The sequence below is a fragment of the Salmo salar genome, chromosome 04 (genome assembly GCF_965601325.2).
Source record: "Salmo salar chromosome 04, fSalSal1, whole genome shotgun sequence".
Classification (NCBI taxonomy): Eukaryota; Metazoa; Chordata; class Actinopteri; order Salmoniformes; family Salmonidae; genus Salmo; species Salmo salar.
The window spans coordinates 14,656,807-14,679,516 of NC_138294.1; the positions used below are offsets into that span (position 1 = coordinate 14,656,807).

Sequence of the window (22,710 nt, forward strand, 5' to 3'; positions counted from 1 at the left end):
CTGAGGTCTTGGTTGATTTCTTTTGATTTTCCCATGATGTCAAGCAAAGAGGCACCGAGTTTAAAGGTAGGCCTTGAAATACATCTACAGGTACACCTCCAATTGACTCAAATGATGTCAATTAGCCTATCAGAAGCTTCTAAAGCCATGACATCATTTTCGGGAATTTTCCACGCTGTTTAAAGGCACAGCCAACTTAGTGTATGTAAACCTCTGACCCACTGGATTTGTGATACAGTGAATTATAAGTGAAATAATCTGTCTGTAAACAATTGTTGGAAAAATGAGTTGTGTCATGCACAAAGTACATGTCCTAACTGACTTGCCAAAACTATAGTTTGTTAAACAAGACATGTGTGGAGTGGTTGACAAACGACTTTTAATGACTCCAACATAAGTGTACGTAAACTTCCGACTTCAACTGTATGTACCATTTCAAATTGTAAACCGATTTGCACAAAAGTATCCTTCCCTGGTGGTCTAGTGGTTAGGATTTGGCGCTCTCACGGCCCGGGTTCTATTCCCGGTCAGGGAATTTATCATTTGCGACCTTTTTACTTGTGCAACCTGTCACAAAAAATTTGGGCGGACATCGCACATATGTAGCATTTCAAATTGAGAACCGATTTGCTTTGGGGTATCCTTCCCTGATGGTCTAGTGGTTAGGATTCGGTGCTCTCACCGCCGCGGCCCGGGTTCGATTCCCGGTCAGGGAACTAGTCTTTGTTACTTGTGCAACCTGTCACACTGAATTTAGTAGGTAATTGCACATATGTACCACTTTAATTGCAAACTGATTTCCCCTGCATTATCCTTACCTTGTTTTCTAGTGGTGCACCAGTCCCTCCTGCAGCAAAGCACCCCCACAACATGATGCTGCCACCCCTGTGCTTCACGGTTGGGATGGTGTTCTTCGGCTTGCAAGCCTCCACCTTTTGCCTCCAAACATAACAATGGTCATTATGGCCAAATAGTTATATTTTTGTTTCATCAGACCAGAGGACATTTCTCCAAAAAGTACGATCTTTGTCCACAAACTGCAGTCAGGCTTTTTTATGGCAGTTTTGGAGCAGCAGCTTCTTCCTTGCTGAGCGGCCTTTCAGGTTATGTCGATATAGGACTCGTTTTACTGTGGATGTAGATACTTTTGGACCTGTTTCCTCCAGCATCTTCACAAGGTCCTTTGCAGTTGTTCTGGGATTGATTTGCACTTTTCGCACCAAAGTACGTTCATCTCTAGGAGACAGAACGCGTCTTCTTCCTGAGCGGTATGACGGCTGCGTGGTCACATGGTGTTTTTACTTGCGTACCATTTTTTCTACAGATGAACTCGGTACCTTCAGGCATTTGGAAATTGCTCCCAAGGATGAACCAGACTTGTGGAGGTCTACAATTGTTTTCTGAGGTCTTGGTTGATTTCTTTTGATTTTCCCATGATGTCAAGCAAAGAGGCACCGAGTTTAAAGGTAGGCCTTGAAATACATCTACAGGTACACCTCCAATTGACTCAAATGATGTCAATTAGCCTATCAGAAGCTTCTAAAGCCATGACATCATTTTCGGGAATTTTCCACGCTGTTTAAAGGCACAGCCAACTTAGTGTATGTAAACCTCTGACCCACTGGATTTGTGATACAGTGAATTATAAGTGAAATAATCTGTCTGTAAACAATTGTTGGAAAAATGAGTTGTGTCATGCACAAAGTACATGTCCTAACCGACTTGCCAAAACTATAGTTTGTTAAACAAGACATGTGTGGAGTGGTTGACAAACGACTTTTAATGACTCCAACATAAGTGTACGTAAACTTCCGACTTCAACTGTATGTACCATTTCAAATTGTAAACCGATTTGCACAAAAGTATCCTTCCCTGGTGGTCTAGTGGTTAGGATTTGGCGCTCTCACCGCCACGGCCCGGGTTCTATTCCCGGTCAGGGAATTTATCATTTGCGACCTTTTTACTTGTGCAACCTGTCACAAAAAATTTGGGCGGACATCGCACATATGTAGCATTTCAAATTGAGAACCGATTTGCTTTGGGGTATCCTTCCCTGATGGTCTAGTGGTTAGGATTCGGTGCTCTCACCGCCGCGGCCCGGGTTCGATTCCCGGTCAGGGAACTAGTCTTTGTTACTTGTGCAACCTGTCACACTGAATTTAGTAGGTAATTGCACATATGTACCACTTTAATTGCAAACTGATTTCCCCTGCATTATCCTTACCTTGTTTTCTAGTGGTGCACCAGTCCCTCCTGCAGCAAAGCACCCCCACAACATGATGCTGCCACCCCTGTGCTTCACGGTTGGGATGGTGTTCTTCGGCTTGCAAGCCTCCACCTTTTGCCTCCAAACATAACAATGGTCATTATGGCCAAATAGTTATATTTTTGTTTCATCAGACCAGAGGACATTTCTCCAAAAAGTACGATCTTTGTCCACAAACTGCAGTCAGGCTTTTTTATGGCAGTTTTGGAGCAGCAGCTTCTTCCTTGCTGAGCGGCCTTTCAGGTTATGTCGATATAGGACTCGTTTTACTGTGGATGTAGATACTTTTGGACCTGTTTCCTCCAGCATCTTCACAAGGTCCTTTGCAGTTGTTCTGGGATTGATTTGCACTTTTCGCACCAAAGTACGTTCATCTCTAGGAGACAGAACGCGTCTTCTTCCTGAGCGGTATGACGGCTGCGTGGTCACATGGTGTTTTTACTTGCGTACCATTTTTTCTACAGATGAACTCGGTACCTTCAGGCATTTGGAAATTGCTCCCAAGGATGAACCAGACTTGTGGAGGTCTACAATTGTTTTCTGAGGTCTTGGTTGATTTCTTTTGATTTTCCCATGATGTCAAGCAAAGAGGCACCGAGTTTAAAGGTAGGCCTTGAAATACATCTACAGGTACACCTCCAATTGACTCAAATGATGTCAATTAGCCTATCAGAAGCTTCTAAAGCCATGACATCATTTTCGGGAATTTTCCACGCTGTTTAAAGGCACAGCCAACTTAGTGTATGTAAACCTCTGACCCACTGGATTTGTGATACAGTGAATTATAAGTGAAATAATCTGTCTGTAAACAATTGTTGGAAAAATGAGTTGTGTCATGCACAAAGTACATGTCCTAACCGACTTGCCAAAACTATAGTTTGTTAAACAAGACATGTGTGGAGTGGTTGACAAACGACTTTTAATGACTCCAACATAAGTGTACGTAAACTTCCGACTTCAACTGTATGTACCATTTCAAATTGTAAACCGATTTGCACAAAAGTATCCTTCCCTGGTGGTCTAGTGGTTAGGATTTGGCGCTCTCACCGCCACGGCCCGGGTTCTATTCCCGGTCAGGGAATTTATCATTTGCGACCTTTTTACTTGTGCAACCTGTCACAAAAAATTTGGGCGGACATCGCACATATGTAGCATTTCAAATTGAGAACCGATTTGCTTTGGGGTATCCTTCCCTGATGGTCTAGTGGTTAGGATTCGGTGCTCTCACCGCCGCGGCCCGGGTTCGATTCCCGGTCAGGGAACTAGTCTTTGTTACTTGTGCAACCTGTCACACTGAATTTAGTAGGTAATTGCACATATGTACCACTTTAATTGCAAACTGATTTCCCCTGCATTATCCTTACCTTGTTTTCTAGTGGTGCACCAGTCCCTCCTGCAGCAAAGCACCCCCACAACATGATGCTGCCACCCCTGTGCTTCACGGTTGGGATGGTGTTCTTCGGCTTGCAAGCCTCCACCTTTTGCCTCCAAACATAACAATGGTCATTATGGCCAAATAGTTATATTTTTGTTTCATCAGACCAGAGGACATTTCTCCAAAAAGTACGATCTTTGTCCACAAACTGCAGTCAGGCTTTTTTATGGCAGTTTTGGAGCAGCAGCTTCTTCCTTGCTGAGCGGCCTTTCAGGTTATGTCGATATAGGACTCGTTTTACTGTGGATGTAGATACTTTTGGACCTGTTTCCTCCAGCATCTTCACAAGGTCCTTTGCTGTTGTTCTGGGATTGATTTGCACTTTTCGCACCAAAGTACGTTCATCTCTAGGAGACAGAACGCGTCTCCTTCCTGAGCGGTATGACGGCTGCGTGGTCACATGGTGTTTTTACTTGCGTACCATTTTTTCTACAGATGAACTCGGTACCTTCAGGCGTTTGGAAATTGCTCCCAAGGATGAACCAGACTTGTGGAGGTCTACAATTGTTTTCTGAGGTCTTGGTTGATTTCTTTAGATTTTCCCATGATGTCAAGCAAAGAGGCACCGAGTTTAAAGGTAGGCCTTGAAATACATCTACAGGTACACCTCCAATTGACTCAAATGATGTCAATTAGCCTATCAGAAGCTTCTAAAGCCATGACATCATTTTCGGGAATTTTCCACGCTGTTTAAAGGCACAGCCAACTTAGTGTATGTAAACCTCTGACCCACTGGATTTGTGATACAGTGAATTATAAGTGAAATAATCTGTCTGTAAACAATTGTTGGAAAAATGTCTTGTGTCATGCACAAAGTACATGTCCTAACCGACTTGCCAAAACTATAGTTTGTTAAACAAGACATGTGTGGAGTGGTTGACAAACGACTTTTAATGACTCCAACATAAGTGTACGTAAACTTCCGACTTCAACTGTATGTACCATTTCAAATTGTAAACCGATTTGCACAAAAGTATCCTTCCCTGGTGGTCTAGTGGTTAGGATTTGGCGCTCTCACCGCCGCGGCCCGGGTTCGATTCCCGGTCAGGGAACTTATCATTTGCGACCTTTTTACTTGTGCAACCTGTCACAAAAAATTTGGGCGGACATCGCACATATGTAGCATTTCAAATTGAGAACCGATTTGCTTTGGGTTATCCTTCCCTGATGGTCTAGTGGTCAGGATTCAGTGCTCTCACCGGTGCGGCCCGGGTTCGATTCCCGGTCAGGGAACTAGTCTTTGTTACTTGTGCAACCTGTCACACTGAATTTAGTAGGTAATTGCACATATGTACCACTTTAATTGCAAACTGATTTCCCCTGCATTATCCTTACCTTGTTTTCTAGTGGTGCACCAGTCCCTCCTGCAGCAAAGCACCCCCACAACATGATGCTGCCACCCCTGTGCTTCACGGTTGGGATGGTGTTCTTCGGCTTGCAAGCCTCCACCTTTTGCCTCCAAACATAACAATGGTCATTATGGCCAAATAGTTATATTTTTGTTTCATCAGACCAGAGGACATTTCTCCAAAAAGTAGGATCTTTGTCCACAAACTGCAGTCAGGCTTTTTTATGGCAGTTTTGGAGCAGCAGCTTCTTCCTTGCTGAGCGGCCTTTCAGGTTATGTCGATATAGGACTCGTTTTACTGTGGATGTAGATACTTTTGGACCTGTTTCCTCCAGCATCTTCACAAGGTCCTTTGCTGTTGTTCTGGGATTGATTTGCACTTTTCGCACCAAAGTACGTTCATCTCTAGGAGACAGAACGCGTCTTCTTCCTGAGCGGTATGACGGCTGCGTGGTCACATGGTGTTTTTACTTGCGTACCATTTTTTCTACAGATGAACTCGGTACCTTCAGGCATTTGGAAATTGCTCCCAAGGATGAACCAGACTTGTGGAGGTCTACAATTGTTTTCTGAGGTCTTGGTTGATTTCTTTTGATTTTCCCATGATGTCAAGCAAAGAGGCACCGAGTTTAAAGGTAGGCCTTGAAATACATCTACAGGTACACCTCCAATTGACTCAAATGATGTCAATTAGCCTATCAGAAGCTTCTAAAGCCATGACATCATTTTCGGGAATTTTCCACGCTGTTTAAAGGCACAGCCAAATTAGTGTATGTAAACCTCTGACCCACTGGATTTGTGATACAGTGAATTATAAGTGAAATAATCTGTCTGTAAACAATTGTTGGAAAAATGACTTGTGTCATGCACAAAGTACATGTCCTAACCGACTTGCCAAAACTATAGTTTGTTAAACAAGACATGTGTGGAGTGGTTGACAAACGACATTTAATGACTCCAACATAAGTGTACGTAAACTTCCGACTTCAACTGTATGTACCATTTCAAATTGTAAACCGATTTGCACAAAAGTATCCTTCCCTGGTGGTCTAGTGGTTAGGATTTGGCGCTCTCACCGCCGCGGCCCGGGTTCGATTCCCGGTCAGGGAACTTATCATTTGCGACCTTATTACTTGTGCAACCTGTCACAAAAAAATTCGGCGGACATCGCACATATGTAGCATTTCAAATTGAGAACCGCTTTGCTTTGGGTTATCCTTCCCTGATGGTCTAGTGGTTAGGATTCGGTGCTCTCACCGCCGCGGCCCGGGTTCGATTCCCGGTCAGGGAACTAGTCTTTGTTACTTGTGCAACCTGTCACACTGAATTTAGTAGGTAATTGCACATATGTACCACTTTAATTGCAAACTGATTTCCCCTGCATTATCCTTACCTTGTTTTCTAGTGGTGCACCAGTCCCTCCTGCAGCAAAGCACCCCCACAACATGATGCTGCCACCCCTGTGCTTCACGGTTGGGATGGTGTTCTTCGGCTTGCAAGCCTCCACCTTTTGCCTCCAAACATAACAATGGTCATTATGGCCAAATAGTTATATTTTTGTTTCATCAGACCAGAGGACATTTCTCCAAAAAGTACGATCTTTGTCCACAAACTGCAGTCAGGCTTTTTTATGGCAGTTTTGGAGCAGCAGCTTCTTCCTTGCTGAGCGGCCTTTCAGGTTATGTCGATATAGGACTCGTTTTACTGTGGATGTAGATACTTTTGGACCTGTTTCCTCCAGCATCTTCACAAGGTCCTTTGCTGTTGTTCTGGGATTGATTTGCACTTTTCGCACCAAAGTACGTTCATCTCTAGGAGACAGAACGCGTCTCCTTCCTGAGCGGTATGACGGCTGCGTGGTCACATGGTGTTTTTACTTGCGTACCATTTTTTCTACAGATGAACTCGGTACCTTCAGGCGTTTGGAAATTGCTCCCAAGGATGAACCAGACTTGTGGAGGTCTACAATTGTTTTCTGAGGTCTTTGTTGATTTCTTTTGATTTTCCCATGATGTCAAGCAAAGAGGCACCGAGTTTAAAGGTAGGCCTTGAAATACATCTACAGGTACACCTCCAATTGACTCAAATGATGTCAATTAGCCTATCAGAAGCTTCTAAAGCCATGACATCATTTTCGGGAATTTTTCACGCTGTTTAAAGGCACAGCCAACTTAGTGTATGTAAACCTCTGACCCACTGGATTTGTGATACAGTGAATTATAAGTGAAATAATCTGTCTGTAAACAATTGTTGGAAAAATGACTTGTGTCATGCACAAAGTACATGTCCTAACCGACTTGCCAAAACTATAGTTTGTTAAACAAGACATGTGTGGAGTGGTTGACAAACGACTTTTAATGACTCCAACATAAGTGTACGTAAACTTCCGACTTCAACTGTATGTACCATTTCAAATTGTAAACCGATTTGCACAAAAGTATCCTTCCCTGGTGGTCTAGTGGTTAGGATTTGGCGCTCTCACCGCCGCGGCCCGGGTTCGATTCCCGGTCAGGGAACTTATCATTTGCGACCTTTTTACTTGTGCAACCTGTCACAAAAAATTTGGGCGGACATCGCACATATGTAGCATTTCAAATTGAGAACCGATTTGCTTTGGGTTATCCTTCCCTGATGGTCTAGTGGTTAGGATTCGGTGCTCTCACCGCCGCGGCCCGGGTTCGATTCCCGGTCAGGGAACTAGTCTTTGTTACTTGTGCAACCTGTCACACTGAATTTAGTAGGTAATTGCACATATGTACCACTTTAATTGCAAACTGATTTCCCCTGCATTATCCTTACCTTGTTTTCTAGTGGTGCACCAGTCCCTCCTACAGCAAAGCACCCCCACAACATGATGCTGCCACCCCTGTGCTTCACGGTTGGGATGGTGTTCTTCGGCTTGCAAGCCTCCACCTTTTGCCTCCAAACATAACAATGGTCATTATGGCCAAATAGTTATATTTTTGTTTCATCAGACCAGAGGACATTTCTCCAAAAAGTAGGATCTTTGTCCACAAACTGCAGTCAGGCTTTTTTATGGCAGTTTTGGAGCAGCAGCTTCTTCCTTGCTGAGCGGCCTTTCAGGTTATGTCGATATAGGACTCGTTTTACTGTGGATGTAGATACTTTTGGACCTGTTTCCTCCAGCATCTTCACAAGGTCCTTTGCTGTTGTTCTGGGATTGATTTGCACTTTTCGCACCAAAGTACGTTCATCTCTAGGAGACAGAACGCGTCTCCTTCCTGAGCGGTATGACGGCTGCGTGGTCACATGGTGTTTTTACTTGCGTACCATTTTTTCTACAGATGAACTCGGTACCTTCAGGCGTTTGGAAATTGCTCCCAAGGATGAACCAGACTTGTGGAGGTCTACAATTGTTTTCTGAGGTCTTGGCTGATTTCTTTTGATTTTCCCATGATGTCAAGCAAAGAGGCACTGAGTTTAAAGGTAGGCCTTGAAATACATCTACAGGTACACCTCCAATTGACTCAAATGATGTCAATTAGCCTATCAGAAGCTTCTAAAGCCATGACATCATTTTCGGGAATTTTCCACGCTGTTTAAAGGCACAGCCAACTTAGTGTATGTAAACCTCTGACCCACTGGATTTGTGATACAGTGAATTATAAGTGAAATAATCTGTCTGTAAACAATTGTTGGAAAAATGTCTTGTGTCATGCACAAAGTACATGTCCTAACCGACTTGCCAAAACTATAGTTTGTTAAACAAGACATGTGTGGAGTGGTTGACAAACGACTTTTAATGACTCCAACATAAGTGTACGTAAACTTCCGACTTCAAATGTATGTACCATTTCAAATTGTAAACCGATTTGCACAGAAGTATCCTTCCCTGGTAGTCTAGTGGTTAGGATTCGGCGCTCTCACCGCCGCGGCCCGGGTTCGATTCCCGGTCAGGGTACTAGTCTTTGTTATTTGTGCAACCTGTCACAAAAAATTTGGGCGGACATCGCACATATGTAGCATTTCAAATTGAGAACCGATTTGCTTTGTGTTATCCTTCCCTGATGGTCTAGTGGTTAGGATTCGGTGCTCTCACTGCCGTGGCCCGGGTTCGATTCCCGGTCAGGGAACTAGTCTTTGTAACTTGTGCAACCTGTCACACTGAATTTAGTAGGTAATCGCACATATGTACCACTTTAATTGCAAACTGATTTCCCCTGCATTATCCTTACCTTGTTTTCTAGTGGTGCACCAGTCCCTCCTGCAGCAAAGCACCCCCACAACATGATGCTGCCACCCCTGTGCTTCACGGTTGGGATGGTGTTCTTCGGCTTGCAAGCCTCCACCTTTTGCCTCCAAACATAACAATGGTCATTATGGCCAAATAGTTATATTTTTGTTTCATCAGACCAGAGGACATTTCTCCAAAAAGTAGGATCTTTGTCCACAAACTGCAGTCAGGCTTTTTTATGGCAGTTTTGGAGCAGCAGCTTCTTCCTTGCTGAGCGGCCTTTCAGGTTATGTCGATATAGGACTCGTTTTACTGTGGATGTAGATACTTTTGGACCTGTTTCCTCCAGCATCTTCACAAGGTCCTTTGCTGTTGTTCTGGGATTGATTTGCACTTTTCGCACCAAAGTACGTTCATCTCTAGGAGACAGAACGCGTCTCCTTCCTGAGCGGTATGACGGCTGCGTGGTCACATGGTGTTTTTACTTGCGTACCATTTTTTCTACAGATGAACTCGGTACCTTCAGGCGTTTGGAAATTGCTCCCAAGGATGAACCAGACTTGTGGAGGTCTACAATTGTTTTCTGAGGTCTTGGCTGATTTCTTTTGATTTTCCCATGATGTCAAGCAAAGAGGCACCGAGTTTAAAGGTAGGCCTTGAAATACATCTACAGGTACACCTCCAATTGACTCAAATGATGTCAATTAGCCTATCAGAAGCTTCTAAAGCCATGACATCATTTTCGGGAATTTTCCACGCTGTTTAAAGGCACAGCCAACTTAGTGTATGTAAACCTCTGACCCACTGGATTTGTGATACAGTGAATTATAAGTGAAATAATCTGTCTGTAAACAATTGTTGTAAAAATGACTGTGTCATGCACAAAGTACATGTCCTAACCGACTTGCCAAAACTATAGTTTGTTAAACAAGACATGTGTGGAGTGGTTGACAAACGACTTTTAATGACTCCAACATAAGTGTACGTAAACTTCCGACTTCAACTGTATGTACCATTTCAAATTGTAAACCGATTTGCACAGAAGTATCCTTCCCTGGTGGTCTAGTGGTTAGGATTTGTCGCTCTCACCGCCGCGGCCCGGGTTCGATTCCCGGTGAGGGAAATTATCATTTGCGACCTTTTTACTTGTGCAACCTGTCACAAAAAATTTGGGCGGACATCGCACATATGTAGCATTTCAAATTGAGAACCGATTTGCTTTGTGTTATCCTTCCCTGATGGTCTAGTGGTTAGGATTCGGTGCTCTCACCGCCACGGCCCGGGTTCGATTCCCGGTCAGGGAACCAGTCTTTGTTATGCAACCTGTCACACTGAATTTAGTAGGTAATCGCACATATGTACCACTTTAATTGCAAACTGATTTCCCCTGCATTATCCTTACCTTGTTTTCTAGTGGTGCACCAGTCCCTCCTGCAGCAAAGCACCCCCACAACATGATGCTGCCACCCCTGTGCTTCACGGTTGGGATGGTGTTCTTCGGCTTGCAAGCCTCCACCTTTTGCCTCCAAACATAACAATGGTCATTATAGGCAAATAGTTATATTTTTGTTTCATCAGACCAGAGGTCATTTCTTCAAAAAGTAGGATCTTTGTCCACAAACTGCAGTCAGGCTTTTTTATGGCAGTTTTGGAGCAGCAGCTTCTTCCTTGCTGAGCAGCCTTTCAGGTTATGTCGATATAGGACTCGTTTTACTGTGGATGTAGATACTTTTGGACCTGTTTCCTCCAGCATCTTCACAAGGTCCTTTGCTGTTGTTCTGGGATTGATTTGCACTTTTCGCACCAAAGTACATTCATCTCTAGGAGACAGAACGCGTCTCCTTCCTGAGCGGTATGACGGCTGCGTGGTCACATGGTGTTTTTACTTGCGTACCATTTTTTCTACAGATGAACTCGGTACCTTCAGGCGTTTGGAAATTGCTCCCAAGGATGAACCAGACTTGTGGAGGTCTACAATTGTTTTCTGAGGTCTTGGCTGATTTCTTTTGATTTTCCCATGATGTCAAGCAAAGAGGCACCGAGTTCAAAGGTAGGCCTTGAAATACATCTACAGGTACACCTCCAATTGACTCAAATGATGTCAATTAGCCTATCAGAAGCTTCTAAAGCCATGACATCATTTTCGGGAATTTTCCACGCCCGTTTAAAGGCACAGCCAACTTAGTGTATGTAAACCTCTGACCCACTGGATTTGTGATACAGTGAATTATAAGTGAAATAATCTGTCTGTAAACAATTGTTGGAAAAATGACTTGTGTCATGCACAAAGTACATGTCCTAACCGACTTGCCAAAACTATAGTTTGTTAAACAAGACATGTGTGGAGTGGTTGACAAACGACTTTTAATGACTCCAACATAAGTGTACGTAAACTTCCGACTTCAACTGTATGTACCATTTCAAATTGAAAACCGATTTGCACAGCAGTATCCTTCCCTGGTGGTCTAGAGGTTAGGATTCGGCGCTCTCACCGCCGCGGCCCGGGTTCGATTCCCGGTCAGGGTACTTATCATTTGCGACCTTTTTACTTGTGCAACCTGTCACAAAAAATGTTGTCGGACATCGCACATATGTAGCATTTCAAATTGAGAACCGATTTGCTTTGGGTTATCCTTCCCTGATGGTCTAGTGGTTAGGATTCGGTGCTCTCACCGCCGCGGCCCGGGTTCGATTCCCGGTCAGGGAACCAGTCTTTGTTATGCAACCTGTCACACTGAATTTAGTAGGTAATCGCACATATGTACCACTTTAATTGCAAACTGATTTCCCCTGCATTATCCTTACCTTGTTTTCTAGTGGTGCACCAGTCCCTCCTGCAGCAAAGCACCCCCACAACATGATGCTGCCACCCCTGTGCTTCACGGTTGGGATGGTGTTCTTCGGCTTGCAAGCCTCCACCTTTTGCCTCCAAACATAACAATGGTCATTATAGGCAAATAGTTATATTTTTGTTTCATCAGACCAGAGGACATTTCTCCAAAAAGTAGGATCTTTGTCCACAAACTGCAGTCAGGCTTTTTTATGGCAGTTTTGGAGCAGCAGCTTCTTCCTTGCTGAGCGGCCTTTCAGGTTATGTCGATATAGGACTCGTTTTACTGTGGATGTAGATACTTTTGGACCTGTTTCCTCCAGCATCTTCACAAGGTCCTTTGCTGTTGTTCTGGGATTGATTTGCACTTTTCGCACCAAAGTACGTTCATCTCTAGGAGACAGAATGCGTCTCCTTCCTGAGCGGTATGACGGCTGCGTGGTCACATGGTGTTTTTACTTGCGTACCATTTTTTCTACAGATGAACTCGGTACCTTCAGGCGTTTGGAAATTGCTCCCAAGGATGAACCAGACTTGTGGAGGTCTACAATTGTTTTCTGAGGTCTTGGCTGATTTCTTTTGATTTTCCCATGATGTCAAGCAAAGAGGCACCGAGTTTAAAGGTAGGCCTTGAAATACATCTACAGGTACACCTCCAATTGACTCAAATGATGTCAATTAGCCTATCAGAAGCTTCTAAAGCCATGACATCATTTTCGGGAATTTTCCACGCCCGTTTAAAGGCACAGCCAACTTAGTGTATGTAAACCTCTGACCCACTGGATTTGTGATACAGTGAATTATAAGTGAAATAATCTGTCTGTAAACAATTGTTGGAAAAATGACTTGTGTCATGCACAAAGTACATGTCCTAACCGACTTGCCAAAACTATAGTTTGTTAAACAAGACATGTGTGGAGTGGTTGACAAACGACTTTTAATGACTCCAACATAAGTGTACGTAAACTTCCGACTTCAACTGTATGTACCATTTCAAATTGAAAACCGATTTGCACAGCAGTATCCTTCCCTGGTGGTCTAGTGGTTAGGATTCAGCGCTCTCACCGCCGCGGCCCGGGTTCGATTCCCGGTCAGTGAACTTATCATTTGCGACCTTTTTACTTGTGCAACCTGTCACAAAAAATTTTGTCGGACATCGCACATATGTAGCATTTCAAATTGAGAACCGATTTGCTTTGTGTTATCCTTCCCTGATGGTCTAGTGGTTAGGATTCGGTGCTCTCACCGCCGTGGCCCGGGTTCGATTCCCGGTCAGGGAACCAGTCTTTGTTACTTGTGCAACCTGTCACACTGAATTTAGTAGGTAATCGCACATATGTACCACTTTAATTGCAAACTGATTTCCCCTGCATTATCCTTACCTTGTTTTCTAGTGGTGCACCAGTCCCTCCTGCAGCAAAGCACCCCCACAACATGATGCTGCCACCCCTGTGCTTCACGGTTGGGATGGTGTTCTTCGGCTTGCAAGCCTCCACCTTTTGCCTCCAAACATAACAATGGTCATTATAGGCAAATAGTTATATTTTTGTTTCATCAGACCAGAGGACATTTCTCCAAAAAGTAGGATCTTTGTCCACAAACTGCAGTCAGGCTTTTTTATGGCAGTTTTGGAGCAGCAGCTTCTTCCTTGCTGAGCGGCCTTTCAGGTTATGTCGATATAGGACTCGTTTTACTGTGGATGTAGATACTTTTGGACCTGTTTCCTCCAGCATCTTCACAAGGTCCTTTGCTGTTGTTCTGGGATTGATTTGCACTTTTCGCACCAAAGTACGTTCATCTCTAGGAGACAGAACGCGTCTCCTTCCTGAGCGGTATGACGGCTGCGTGGTCACATGGTGTTTTTACTTGCGTACCATTTTTTCTACAGATGAACTCGGTACCTTCAGGCGTTTGGAAATTGCTCCCAAGGATGAACCAGACTTGTGGAGGTCTACAATTGTTTTCTGAGGTCTTGGCTGATTTCTTTTGATTTTCCCATGATGTCAAGCAAAGAGGCACCGAGTTTAAAGGTAGGCCTTGAAATACATCTACAGGTACACCTCCAATTGACTCAAATGATGTCAATTAGCCTATCAGAAGCTTCTAAAGCCATGACATCATTTTCGGGAATTTTCCACGCCCGTTTAAAGGCACAGCCAACTTAGTGTATGTAAACCTCTGACCCACTGGATTTGTGATACAGTGAATTATAAGTGAAATAATCTGTCTGTAAACAATTGTTGGAAAAATGACTTGTGTCATGCACAAAGTACATGTCCTAACCGACTTGCCAAAACTATAGTTTGTTAAACAAGACATGTGTGGAGTGGTTGACAAACGACTTTTAATGACTCCAACATAAGTGTACGTAAACTTCCGACTTCAACTGTATGTACCATTTCAAATTGAAAACCGATTTGCACAGCAGTATCCTTCCCTGGTGGTCTAGTGGTTAGGATTCGGCGCTCTCACCGCCGCGGCCCGGGTTCGATTCCCGGTCAGTGAACTTATCATTTGCGACCTTTTTACTTGTGCAACCTGTCACAAAAATTTTTGTCGGACATCGCACATATGTAGCATTTCAAATTGAGAACCGATTTGCTTTGGGTTATCCTTCCCTGATGGTCTAGTGGTTAGGATTCGGTGCTCTCACCGCCGCGGCCCGGGTTCGATTCCCGGTCAGGGAACCAGTCTTTGTTATGCAACCTGTCACACTGAATTTAGTAGGTAATCGCACATATGTACCACTTTAATTGCAAACTGATTTCCCCTGCATTATCCTTACCTTGTTTTCTAGTGGTGCACCAGTCCCTCCTGCAGCAAAGCACCCCCACAACATGATGCTGCCACCCCTGTGCTTCACGGTTGGGATGGTGTTCTTCGGCTTGCAAGCCTCCACCTTTTGCCTCCAAACATAACAATGGTCATTATAGGCAAATAGTTATATTTTTGTTTCATCAGACCAGAGGACATTTCTCCAAAAAGTAGGATCTTTGTCCACAAACTGCAGTCAGGCTTTTTTATGGCAGTTTTGGAGCAGCAGCTTCTTCCTTGCTGAGCGGCCTTTCAGGTTATGTCGATATAGGACTCGTTTTACTGTGGATGTAGATACTTTTGGACCTGTTTCCTCCAGCATCTTCACAAGGTCCTTTGCTGTTGTTCTGGGATTGATTTGCACTTTTCGCACCAAAGTACGTTCATCTCTAGGAGACAGAACGCGTCTCCTTCCTGAGCGGTATGACGGCTGCGTGGTCACATGGTGTTTTTACTTGCGTACCATTTTTTCTACAGATGAACTCGGTACCTTCAGGCGTTTGGAAATTGCTCCCAAGGATGAACCAGACTTGTGGAGGTCTACAATTGTTTTCTGAGGTCTTGGCTGATTTCTTTTGATTTTCCCATGATGTCAAGCAAAGAGGCACCGAGTTTAAAGGTAGGCCTTGAAATACATCTACAGGTACACCTCCAATTGACTCAAATGATGTCAATTAGCCTATCAGAAGCTTCTAAAGCCATGACATCATTTTCGGGAATTTTCCACGCCCGTTTAAAGGCACAGCCAACTTAGTGTATGTAAACCTCTGACCCACTGGATTTGTGATACAGTGAATTATAAGTGAAATAATCTGTCTGTAAACAATTGTTGGAAAAATGACTTGTGTCATGCACAAAGTACATGTCCTAACCGACTTGCCAAAACTATAGTTTGTTAAACAAGACATGTGTGGAGTGGTTGACAAACGACTTTTAATGACTCCAACATAAGTGTACGTAAACTTCCGACTTCAACTGTATGTACCATTTCAAATTGAAAACCGATTTGCACAGCAGTATCCTTCCCTGGTGGTCTAGTGGTTAGGATTCGGCGCTCTCACCGCCGCGGCCCGGGTTCGATTCCCGGTCAGTGAACTTATCATTTGCGACCTTTTTACTTGTGCAACCTGTCACAAAAAATTTTGTCGGACATCGCACATATGTAGCATTTCAAATTGAGAACCGATTTGCTTTGGGTTATCCTTCCCTGATGGTCTAGTGGTTAGGATTCGGTGCTCTCACCGCCGCGGCCCGGGTTCGATTCCCGGTCAGGGAACTAGTCTTTGTTACTTGTGCAACCTGTTACACTGAATTTAGTAGGTAATCGCACATATGTACCACTTTAATTGCAAACTGATTTCCCCTGCATTATTCTTACCTTGTTTTCTAGTGGTGCACCAGTACCTCCTGCAGCAAAGCACCCCCACAACATGATGCTGCCACCCCTGTGCTTCACGGTTGGGATGGTGTTCTTCGGCTTGCAAGCCTCCACCTTTTGCCTCCAAACATAACAATGGTCATTATGGCCAAATAGTTATATTTTTGTTTCATCAGACCAGAGGTAATTTCTCCTAAAAGTAGGATCTTTGTTCACAAACTGCAGTCAGGCTTTTTTATGGCAGTTTTGGAGCAGCAGCTTCTTCCTTGCTGAGCGGCCTTTCAGGTTATGTCGATATAGGACTCGTTTTACTGTGGATGTAGATACTTTTGGACCTGTTTCCTCCAGCATCTTCACAAGGTCCTTTGCTGTTGTTCTGGGATTGATTTGCACTTTTCGCACCAAAGTACGTTCATCTCTAGGAGACAGAATGCGTCTCCTTCCTGAGCGGTATGACGGCTGCGTGGTCACATGGTGTTTTTACTTGCGTACCATTTTTTCTACAGATGAACTCGGTACCTTCAGGCGTTTGGAAATTGCTCCCAAGGATGAACCAGACTTGTGGAGGTCTACAATTGTTTTCTGAGGTCTTGGCTGATTTCTTTTGATTTTCCCATGATGTCAAGCAAAGAGGCACCGAGTTTAAAGGTAGGCCTTGAAATACATCTACAGGTACACCTCCAATTGACTCAAATGATGTCAATTAGCCTATCAGAAGCTTCTAAAGCCATGACATCATTTTCGGGAATTTTCCACGCCCGTTTAAAGGCACAGCCAACTTAGTGTATGTAAACCTCTGACCCACTGGATTTGTGATACAGTGAATTATAAGTGAAATAATCTGTCTGTAAACAATTGTTGGAAAAATGACTTGTGTCATGCACAAAGTACATGTCCTAACCGACTTGCCAAAACTATAGTTTGTTAAACAAGACATGTGTGGAGTGGTTGACAAACGACTTTTAATGACTCCAACATAAGTGTACGTAAACTTCCGACTTCAACTGTATGTACCATTTCAAATTGAAAACCGATTTGCACAGCAGTATCCTTCCCTGGTGGTCTAGTGGTTAGGATTCGGCGCTCTCACCGCCGCGGCCCGGGTTCGATTCCCGGTCAGGGAACTTATCATTTGCGACCTTTTTACTTGTGCAACCTGTCACAAAAAATTTGGGCGGACATCGCACATATGTAGCATTTCAAATTGAGAACCGATTTGCTTTGGGTTATCCTTCCCTGATGGTCTAGTGGTTAGGATTCGGTGCTCTCACCGCCGCGGCCCGGGTTCGATTCCCGGTCAGGGAACTAGTCTTTGTTACTTGTGCAACCTGTTACACTGAATTTAGTAGGTAATCGCACATATGTACCACTTTAATTGCAAACTGATTTCCCCTGCATTATTCTTACCTTGTTTTCTAGTGGTGCACCAGTACCTCCTGCAGCAAAGCACCCCCACAACATGATGCTGCCACCCCTGTGCTTCACGGTTGGGATGGTGTTCTTCGGCTTGCAAGCCTCCACCTTTTGCCTCCAAACATAACAATGGTCATTATGGCCAAATAGTTATATTTTTGTTTCATCAGACCAGAGGACATTTCTCCAAAAAGTAGGATCTTTGTCCACAAACTGCAGTCAGGCTTTTTTATGGCAGTTTTGGAGCAGCAGCTTCTTCCTTGCTGAGCGGCCTTTCAGGTTATGTCGATATAGGACTCGTTTTACTGTGGATGTAGATACTTTTGGACCTGTTTCCTCCAGCATCTTCACAAGGTCCTTTGCTGTTGTTCTGGGATTGATTTGCACTTTTCGCACCAAAGTACGTTCATCTCTAGGAGACAGAACGCGTCTCCTTCCTGAGCGGTATGACGGCTGCGTGGTCACATGGTGTTTTTACTTGCGTACCATTTTTTCTACAGATGAACTCGGTACCTTCAGGCGTTTGGAAATTGCTCCCAAGGATGAACCAGACTTGTGGAGGTCTACAATTGTTTTCTGAGGTCTTGGCTGATTTCTTTTGATTTTCCCATGATGTCAAGCAAAGAGGCACCGAGTTTAAAGGTAGGCCTTGAAATACATCTACAGGTACACCTCCAATTGACTCAAATGATGTCAATTAGCCTATCAGAAGCTTCTAAAGCCATGACATCATTTTCGGGAATTTTCCACGCTGTTTAAAGGCACAGCCAACTTAGTGTATGTAAACCTCTGACCCACTGGATTTGTGATACAGTGAATTATAAGTGAAATAATCTGTCTGTAAACAATTGTTGGAAAAATGACTTGTGTCATGCACAAAGTACATGTCCTAACCGACTTGCCAAAACTATAGTTTGTTAAACAAGACATGTGTGGAGTGGTTGACAAACGACTTTTAATGACTCCAACATAAGTGTACGTAAACTTCCGACTTCAACTGTATGTACCATTTCAAATTGAAAACCGATTTGCACAGCAGTATCCTTCCCTGGTGGTCTAGTGGTTAGGATTCGGCGCTCTCACCGCCGCGGCCCGGGTTCGATTCCCGGTTAGGGAACTTATCATTTGCGACCTTTTTACTTGTGCAACCTGTCACAAAAAATTTGGGCGGACATCGCACATATGTAGCATTTCAAATTGAGAACCGATTTGCTTTGGGTTATCCTTCCCTGATGGTCTAGTGGTTAGGATTCGGTGCTCTCACCGCCGCGGCCCGGGTTTGAATTCCCGGTCAGGGAACTAGTCTTTGTTACTTGTGCAACCTGTCACACTGAATTTAGTAGGTAATCGCACATATGTACCACTTTAATTGCAAACTGATTTCCCCTGCATTATCCTTACCTTGTTTTTCTAGTGGTGCACCAGTCCCTCCTGCAGCAAAGCACCCCCACAACATGATGCTGCCACCCCTGTGCTTCACTGTTGGGATGGTGTTCTTCTGCTTGTAAGCCTCCACCTTTTGCCTCCAAACATAACAATGGTCATTATAGCCAAATAGTTATATTTTTGTTTCATCAGACCAGAGGACATTTCTCCAAAAAGTAGGATCTTTGTCCACAAACTGCAGTCAGGCTTTTTTATGGCAGTTTTGGAGCAGCAGCTTCTTCCTTGCTGAGCAGCCTTTCAGGTTATGTCGATATAGGACTCGTTTTACTGTGGATGTAGATACTTTTGGACCTGTTTCCTCCAGCATCTTCACAAGGTCCTATGCTGTTGTTCTGGGATTGATTTGCACTTTTCGCACCAAAGAACGTTCATCTCTAGGAGACAGAACGCGTCTCCTTCCTGAGCGGTATGACGGCTGCGTGGTCACATGGTGTTTTTACTTGCGTACCATTTTTTCTACAGATGAACTCGGTACCTTCAGGCGTTTGGAAATTGCTCCCAAGGATGAACCAGACTTGTGGAGGTCTACAATTGTTTTCTGAGGTCTTGGCTGATTTCTTTTGATTTTCCCATGATGTCAAGCAAAGAGGCACCGAGTTTAAAGGTAGGCCTTGAAATACATCTACAGGTACACCTCCAATTGACTCAAATGATGTCAATTAGCCTATCAGAAGCTTCTAAAGCCATGACATCATTTTCGGGAATTTTCCACGCTGTTTAAAGGCACAGCCAACTTAGTGTATGTAAACCTCTGACCCACTGGATTTGTGATACAGTGAATTATAAGTGAAATAATCTGTCTGTAAACAATTGTTGGAAAAATGACTTGTGTCATGCACAAAGTACATGTCCTAACCGACTTGCCAAAACTATAGTTTGTTAAACAAGACATGTGTGGAGTGGTTGACAAACGACTTTTAATGACTCCAACATAAGTGTACGTAAACTTCCGACTTCAACTGTATGTACCATTTCAAATTGAAAACCGATTTGCACAGAAGTATCCTTCCCTGGTGGTCTAGTGGTTAGGATTCGGCGCTCTCACCGCCGCGGCCCGGGTTCGATTCCCGGTCAGGGAACTTATCATTTGCGACCTTTTTACTTGTGCAACCTGTCACAAAAAATTTGGGCGGACATCGCACATATGTAGCATTTCAAATTGAGAACCGATTTGCTTTGGGTTATCCTTCCCTGATGGTCTAGTGGTTAGGATTCGGTGCTCTCACCGCCGCGGCCCGGGTTCGATTCCCGGTCAGGGAACTAGTCTTTGTTACTTGTGCAACCTGTCACACTGAATTTAGTAGGTAATCGCACATATGTACCACTTTAATTGCAAACTGATTTCCCCTGCATTATCCTTACCTTGTTTTCTAGTGGTGCACCAGTCCCTCCTGCAGCAAAGCACCCCCACAACATGATGCTGCCACCCCTGTGCTTCACGGTTGGGATGGTGTTCTTCGGCTTGCAAGCCTCCACCTTTTGCCTCCAAACATAACAATGGTCATTATGGCCAAATAGTTATATTTTTGTTTCATCAGACCAGAGGACATTTCTCCAAAAAGTAGGATCTTTGTCCACAAACTGCAGTCAGGCTTTTTTATGGCAGTTTTGGAGCAGCAGCTTCTTCCTTGCTGAGCGGCCTTTCAGGTTATGTCGATATAGGACTCGTTTTACTGTGGATGTAGATACTTTTGGACCTGTTTCCTCCAGCATCTTCACAAGGTCCTTTGCTGTTGTTCTGGGATTGATTTGCACTTTTCGCACCAAAGTACGTTCATCTCTAGGAGACAGAACGCGTCTCCTTCCTGAGCGGTATGACGGCTGCGTGGTCACATGGTGTTTTTACTTGCGTACCATTTTTTCTACAGATGAACTCGGTACCTTCAGGCGTTTGGAAATTGCTCCCAAGGATGAACCAGACTTGTGGAGGTCTACAATTGTTTTCTGAGGTCTTGGCTGATTTCTTTTGATTTTCCCATGATGTCAAGCAAAGAGGCACCGAGTTTAAAGGTAGGCCTTGAAATACATCTACAGGTACACCTCCAATTGACTCAAATGATGTCAATTAGCCTATCAGAAGCTTCTAAAGCCATGACATCATTTTCGGGAATTTTCCACGCTGTTTAAAGGCACAGCCAACTTAGTGTATGTAAACCTCTGACCCACTGGATTTGTGATACAGTGAATTATAAGTGAAATAATCTGTCTGTAAACAATTGTTGGAAAAATGACTTGTGTCATGCACAAAGTACATGTCCTAACCGACTTGCCAAAACTATAGTTTGTTAAACAAGACATGTGTGGAGTGGTTGACAAACGACTTTTAATGACTCCAACATAAGTGTACGTAAACTTCCGACTTCAACTGTATGTACCATTTCAAATTGAAAACCGATTTGCACAGAAGTATCCTTCCCTGGTGGTCTAGTGGTTAGGATTCGGCGCTCTCACCGCCGCGGCCCGGGTTCGATTCCCGGTCAGGGAACTTATCATTTGCGACCTTTTTACTTGTGCAACCTGTCACAAAAAATTTGGGCGGACATCGCACATATGTAGCATTTCAAATTGAGAACCGATTTGCTTTGTGTTATCCTTCCCTGATGGTCTAGTGGTTAGGATTCGGTGCTCTCACCGCCGCGGCCCGGGTTCGATTCCCAGTCAGGGAACTAGTCTTTGTTACTTGTGCAACCTGTCACACTGAATTTAATAGGTAATCGCACATATGTACCACTTTAATTGCAAACTGATTTCCCCTGCATTATCCTTACCTTGTTTTCTAGTGGTGCACCAGTCCCTCCTGCAGCAAAGCACCCCCACAACATGATGCTGCCACCCCTGTGCTTCACTGTTGGGATGGTGTTCTTCGGCTTGCAAGCCTCCACCTTTTGCCTCCAAACATAACAATGGTCATTATAGCCAAATAGTTATATTTTTGTTTCATCAGACCAGAGGACATTTCTCCAAAAAGTAGGATCTTTGTCCACAAACTGCAGTCAGGCTTTTTTATGGCAGTTTTGGAGCAGCAGCTTCTTCCTTGCTGAGCGGCCTTTCAGGTTATGTTGATATAGGACTCGTTTTACTGTGGATGTAGATACTTTTGGACCTGTTTCCTCCAGCATCTTCACAAGGTCCTTTGCTGTTGTTCTGGGATTGATTTGCACTTTTCGCACCAAAGTACGTTCATCTCTAGGAGACAGAACGCGTCTCCTTCCTGAGCGGTATGACGGCTGCGTGGTCACATGGTGTTTTTACTTGCGTACCATTTTTTCTACAGATGAACTCGGTACCTTCAGGCGTTTGGAAATTGCTCCCAAGGATGAACCAGACTTGTGGAGGTCTACAATTGTTTTCTGAGGTCTTGGCTGATTTCTTTTGATTTTCCCATGATGTCAAGCAAAGAGGCACCGAGTTTAAAGGTAGGCCTTGAAATACATCTACAGGTACACCTCCAATTGACTCAAATGATGTCAATTAGCCTATCAGAAGCTTCTAAAGCCATGACATCATTTTCGAGAATTTTCCACGCTGTTTAAAGGCACAGCCAACTTAGTGTATGTAAACCTCTGACCCACTGGATTTGTGATA

At 44.0% G+C, this 22,710-nt stretch overlaps 31 non-coding genes across 31 annotated transcripts; all 31 read left to right on the forward strand.

Annotated features, from left to right (window-relative positions):
* The first annotated feature begins 644 nt into the window (after window positions 1-644).
* trnae-cuc (transfer RNA glutamic acid (anticodon CUC)) lies at window positions 645-716 on the forward strand. Its single transcript has one exon. It is a non-coding gene; the product is annotated as a tRNA-Glu (tRNA).
* A 1,153-nt stretch (window positions 717-1,869) lies between these two features.
* trnae-cuc (transfer RNA glutamic acid (anticodon CUC)) lies at window positions 1,870-1,941 on the forward strand. The gene has a single exon. It is a non-coding gene; the product is annotated as a tRNA-Glu (tRNA).
* Window positions 1,942-2,050: 109 nt separating this feature from the next.
* trnae-cuc (transfer RNA glutamic acid (anticodon CUC)) lies at window positions 2,051-2,122 on the forward strand. Its single transcript has one exon. It is a non-coding gene; the product is annotated as a tRNA-Glu (tRNA).
* A 1,153-nt stretch (window positions 2,123-3,275) lies between these two features.
* On the forward strand, window positions 3,276-3,347 carry trnae-cuc (transfer RNA glutamic acid (anticodon CUC)). Its single transcript has one exon. It is a non-coding gene; the product is annotated as a tRNA-Glu (tRNA).
* A 109-nt stretch (window positions 3,348-3,456) lies between these two features.
* trnae-cuc (transfer RNA glutamic acid (anticodon CUC)) lies at window positions 3,457-3,528 on the forward strand. The gene has a single exon. It is a non-coding gene; the product is annotated as a tRNA-Glu (tRNA).
* A 1,153-nt stretch (window positions 3,529-4,681) lies between these two features.
* Window positions 4,682-4,753, forward strand: trnae-cuc (transfer RNA glutamic acid (anticodon CUC)). The gene has a single exon. It is a non-coding gene; the product is annotated as a tRNA-Glu (tRNA).
* A 109-nt stretch (window positions 4,754-4,862) lies between these two features.
* trnae-cuc (transfer RNA glutamic acid (anticodon CUC)) lies at window positions 4,863-4,934 on the forward strand. The gene has a single exon. It is a non-coding gene; the product is annotated as a tRNA-Glu (tRNA).
* A 1,153-nt stretch (window positions 4,935-6,087) lies between these two features.
* On the forward strand, window positions 6,088-6,159 carry trnae-cuc (transfer RNA glutamic acid (anticodon CUC)). The gene has a single exon. It is a non-coding gene; the product is annotated as a tRNA-Glu (tRNA).
* A 109-nt stretch (window positions 6,160-6,268) lies between these two features.
* Window positions 6,269-6,340, forward strand: trnae-cuc (transfer RNA glutamic acid (anticodon CUC)). The gene has a single exon. It is a non-coding gene; the product is annotated as a tRNA-Glu (tRNA).
* A 1,153-nt stretch (window positions 6,341-7,493) lies between these two features.
* On the forward strand, window positions 7,494-7,565 carry trnae-cuc (transfer RNA glutamic acid (anticodon CUC)). Its single transcript has one exon. It is a non-coding gene; the product is annotated as a tRNA-Glu (tRNA).
* A 109-nt stretch (window positions 7,566-7,674) lies between these two features.
* Window positions 7,675-7,746, forward strand: trnae-cuc (transfer RNA glutamic acid (anticodon CUC)). Its single transcript has one exon. It is a non-coding gene; the product is annotated as a tRNA-Glu (tRNA).
* A 1,153-nt stretch (window positions 7,747-8,899) lies between these two features.
* trnae-cuc (transfer RNA glutamic acid (anticodon CUC)) lies at window positions 8,900-8,971 on the forward strand. The gene has a single exon. It is a non-coding gene; the product is annotated as a tRNA-Glu (tRNA).
* Window positions 8,972-9,071: 100 nt separating this feature from the next.
* On the forward strand, window positions 9,072-9,143 carry trnae-cuc (transfer RNA glutamic acid (anticodon CUC)). Its single transcript has one exon. It is a non-coding gene; the product is annotated as a tRNA-Glu (tRNA).
* A 1,152-nt stretch (window positions 9,144-10,295) lies between these two features.
* Window positions 10,296-10,367, forward strand: trnae-cuc (transfer RNA glutamic acid (anticodon CUC)). Its single transcript has one exon. It is a non-coding gene; the product is annotated as a tRNA-Glu (tRNA).
* Window positions 10,368-10,476: 109 nt separating this feature from the next.
* On the forward strand, window positions 10,477-10,548 carry trnae-cuc (transfer RNA glutamic acid (anticodon CUC)). The gene has a single exon. It is a non-coding gene; the product is annotated as a tRNA-Glu (tRNA).
* Window positions 10,549-11,698: 1,150 nt separating this feature from the next.
* trnae-cuc (transfer RNA glutamic acid (anticodon CUC)) lies at window positions 11,699-11,770 on the forward strand. The gene has a single exon. It is a non-coding gene; the product is annotated as a tRNA-Glu (tRNA).
* Window positions 11,771-11,879: 109 nt separating this feature from the next.
* trnae-cuc (transfer RNA glutamic acid (anticodon CUC)) lies at window positions 11,880-11,951 on the forward strand. Its single transcript has one exon. It is a non-coding gene; the product is annotated as a tRNA-Glu (tRNA).
* Window positions 11,952-13,101: 1,150 nt separating this feature from the next.
* On the forward strand, window positions 13,102-13,173 carry trnae-cuc (transfer RNA glutamic acid (anticodon CUC)). Its single transcript has one exon. It is a non-coding gene; the product is annotated as a tRNA-Glu (tRNA).
* A 109-nt stretch (window positions 13,174-13,282) lies between these two features.
* Window positions 13,283-13,354, forward strand: trnae-cuc (transfer RNA glutamic acid (anticodon CUC)). The gene has a single exon. It is a non-coding gene; the product is annotated as a tRNA-Glu (tRNA).
* Window positions 13,355-14,508: 1,154 nt separating this feature from the next.
* On the forward strand, window positions 14,509-14,580 carry trnae-cuc (transfer RNA glutamic acid (anticodon CUC)). Its single transcript has one exon. It is a non-coding gene; the product is annotated as a tRNA-Glu (tRNA).
* Window positions 14,581-14,689: 109 nt separating this feature from the next.
* Window positions 14,690-14,761, forward strand: trnae-cuc (transfer RNA glutamic acid (anticodon CUC)). Its single transcript has one exon. It is a non-coding gene; the product is annotated as a tRNA-Glu (tRNA).
* A 1,150-nt stretch (window positions 14,762-15,911) lies between these two features.
* trnae-cuc (transfer RNA glutamic acid (anticodon CUC)) lies at window positions 15,912-15,983 on the forward strand. Its single transcript has one exon. It is a non-coding gene; the product is annotated as a tRNA-Glu (tRNA).
* Window positions 15,984-16,092: 109 nt separating this feature from the next.
* Window positions 16,093-16,164, forward strand: trnae-cuc (transfer RNA glutamic acid (anticodon CUC)). Its single transcript has one exon. It is a non-coding gene; the product is annotated as a tRNA-Glu (tRNA).
* Window positions 16,165-17,318: 1,154 nt separating this feature from the next.
* Window positions 17,319-17,390, forward strand: trnae-cuc (transfer RNA glutamic acid (anticodon CUC)). The gene has a single exon. It is a non-coding gene; the product is annotated as a tRNA-Glu (tRNA).
* Window positions 17,391-17,499: 109 nt separating this feature from the next.
* trnae-cuc (transfer RNA glutamic acid (anticodon CUC)) lies at window positions 17,500-17,571 on the forward strand. Its single transcript has one exon. It is a non-coding gene; the product is annotated as a tRNA-Glu (tRNA).
* Window positions 17,572-18,724: 1,153 nt separating this feature from the next.
* On the forward strand, window positions 18,725-18,796 carry trnae-cuc (transfer RNA glutamic acid (anticodon CUC)). The gene has a single exon. It is a non-coding gene; the product is annotated as a tRNA-Glu (tRNA).
* A 109-nt stretch (window positions 18,797-18,905) lies between these two features.
* trnae-cuc (transfer RNA glutamic acid (anticodon CUC)) lies at window positions 18,906-18,978 on the forward strand. Its single transcript has one exon. It is a non-coding gene; the product is annotated as a tRNA-Glu (tRNA).
* Window positions 18,979-20,132: 1,154 nt separating this feature from the next.
* Window positions 20,133-20,204, forward strand: trnae-cuc (transfer RNA glutamic acid (anticodon CUC)). The gene has a single exon. It is a non-coding gene; the product is annotated as a tRNA-Glu (tRNA).
* A 109-nt stretch (window positions 20,205-20,313) lies between these two features.
* On the forward strand, window positions 20,314-20,385 carry trnae-cuc (transfer RNA glutamic acid (anticodon CUC)). Its single transcript has one exon. It is a non-coding gene; the product is annotated as a tRNA-Glu (tRNA).
* Window positions 20,386-21,538: 1,153 nt separating this feature from the next.
* On the forward strand, window positions 21,539-21,610 carry trnae-cuc (transfer RNA glutamic acid (anticodon CUC)). The gene has a single exon. It is a non-coding gene; the product is annotated as a tRNA-Glu (tRNA).
* A 109-nt stretch (window positions 21,611-21,719) lies between these two features.
* On the forward strand, window positions 21,720-21,791 carry trnae-cuc (transfer RNA glutamic acid (anticodon CUC)). Its single transcript has one exon. It is a non-coding gene; the product is annotated as a tRNA-Glu (tRNA).
* The last annotated feature ends 919 nt before the right edge of the window (window positions 21,792-22,710 follow it).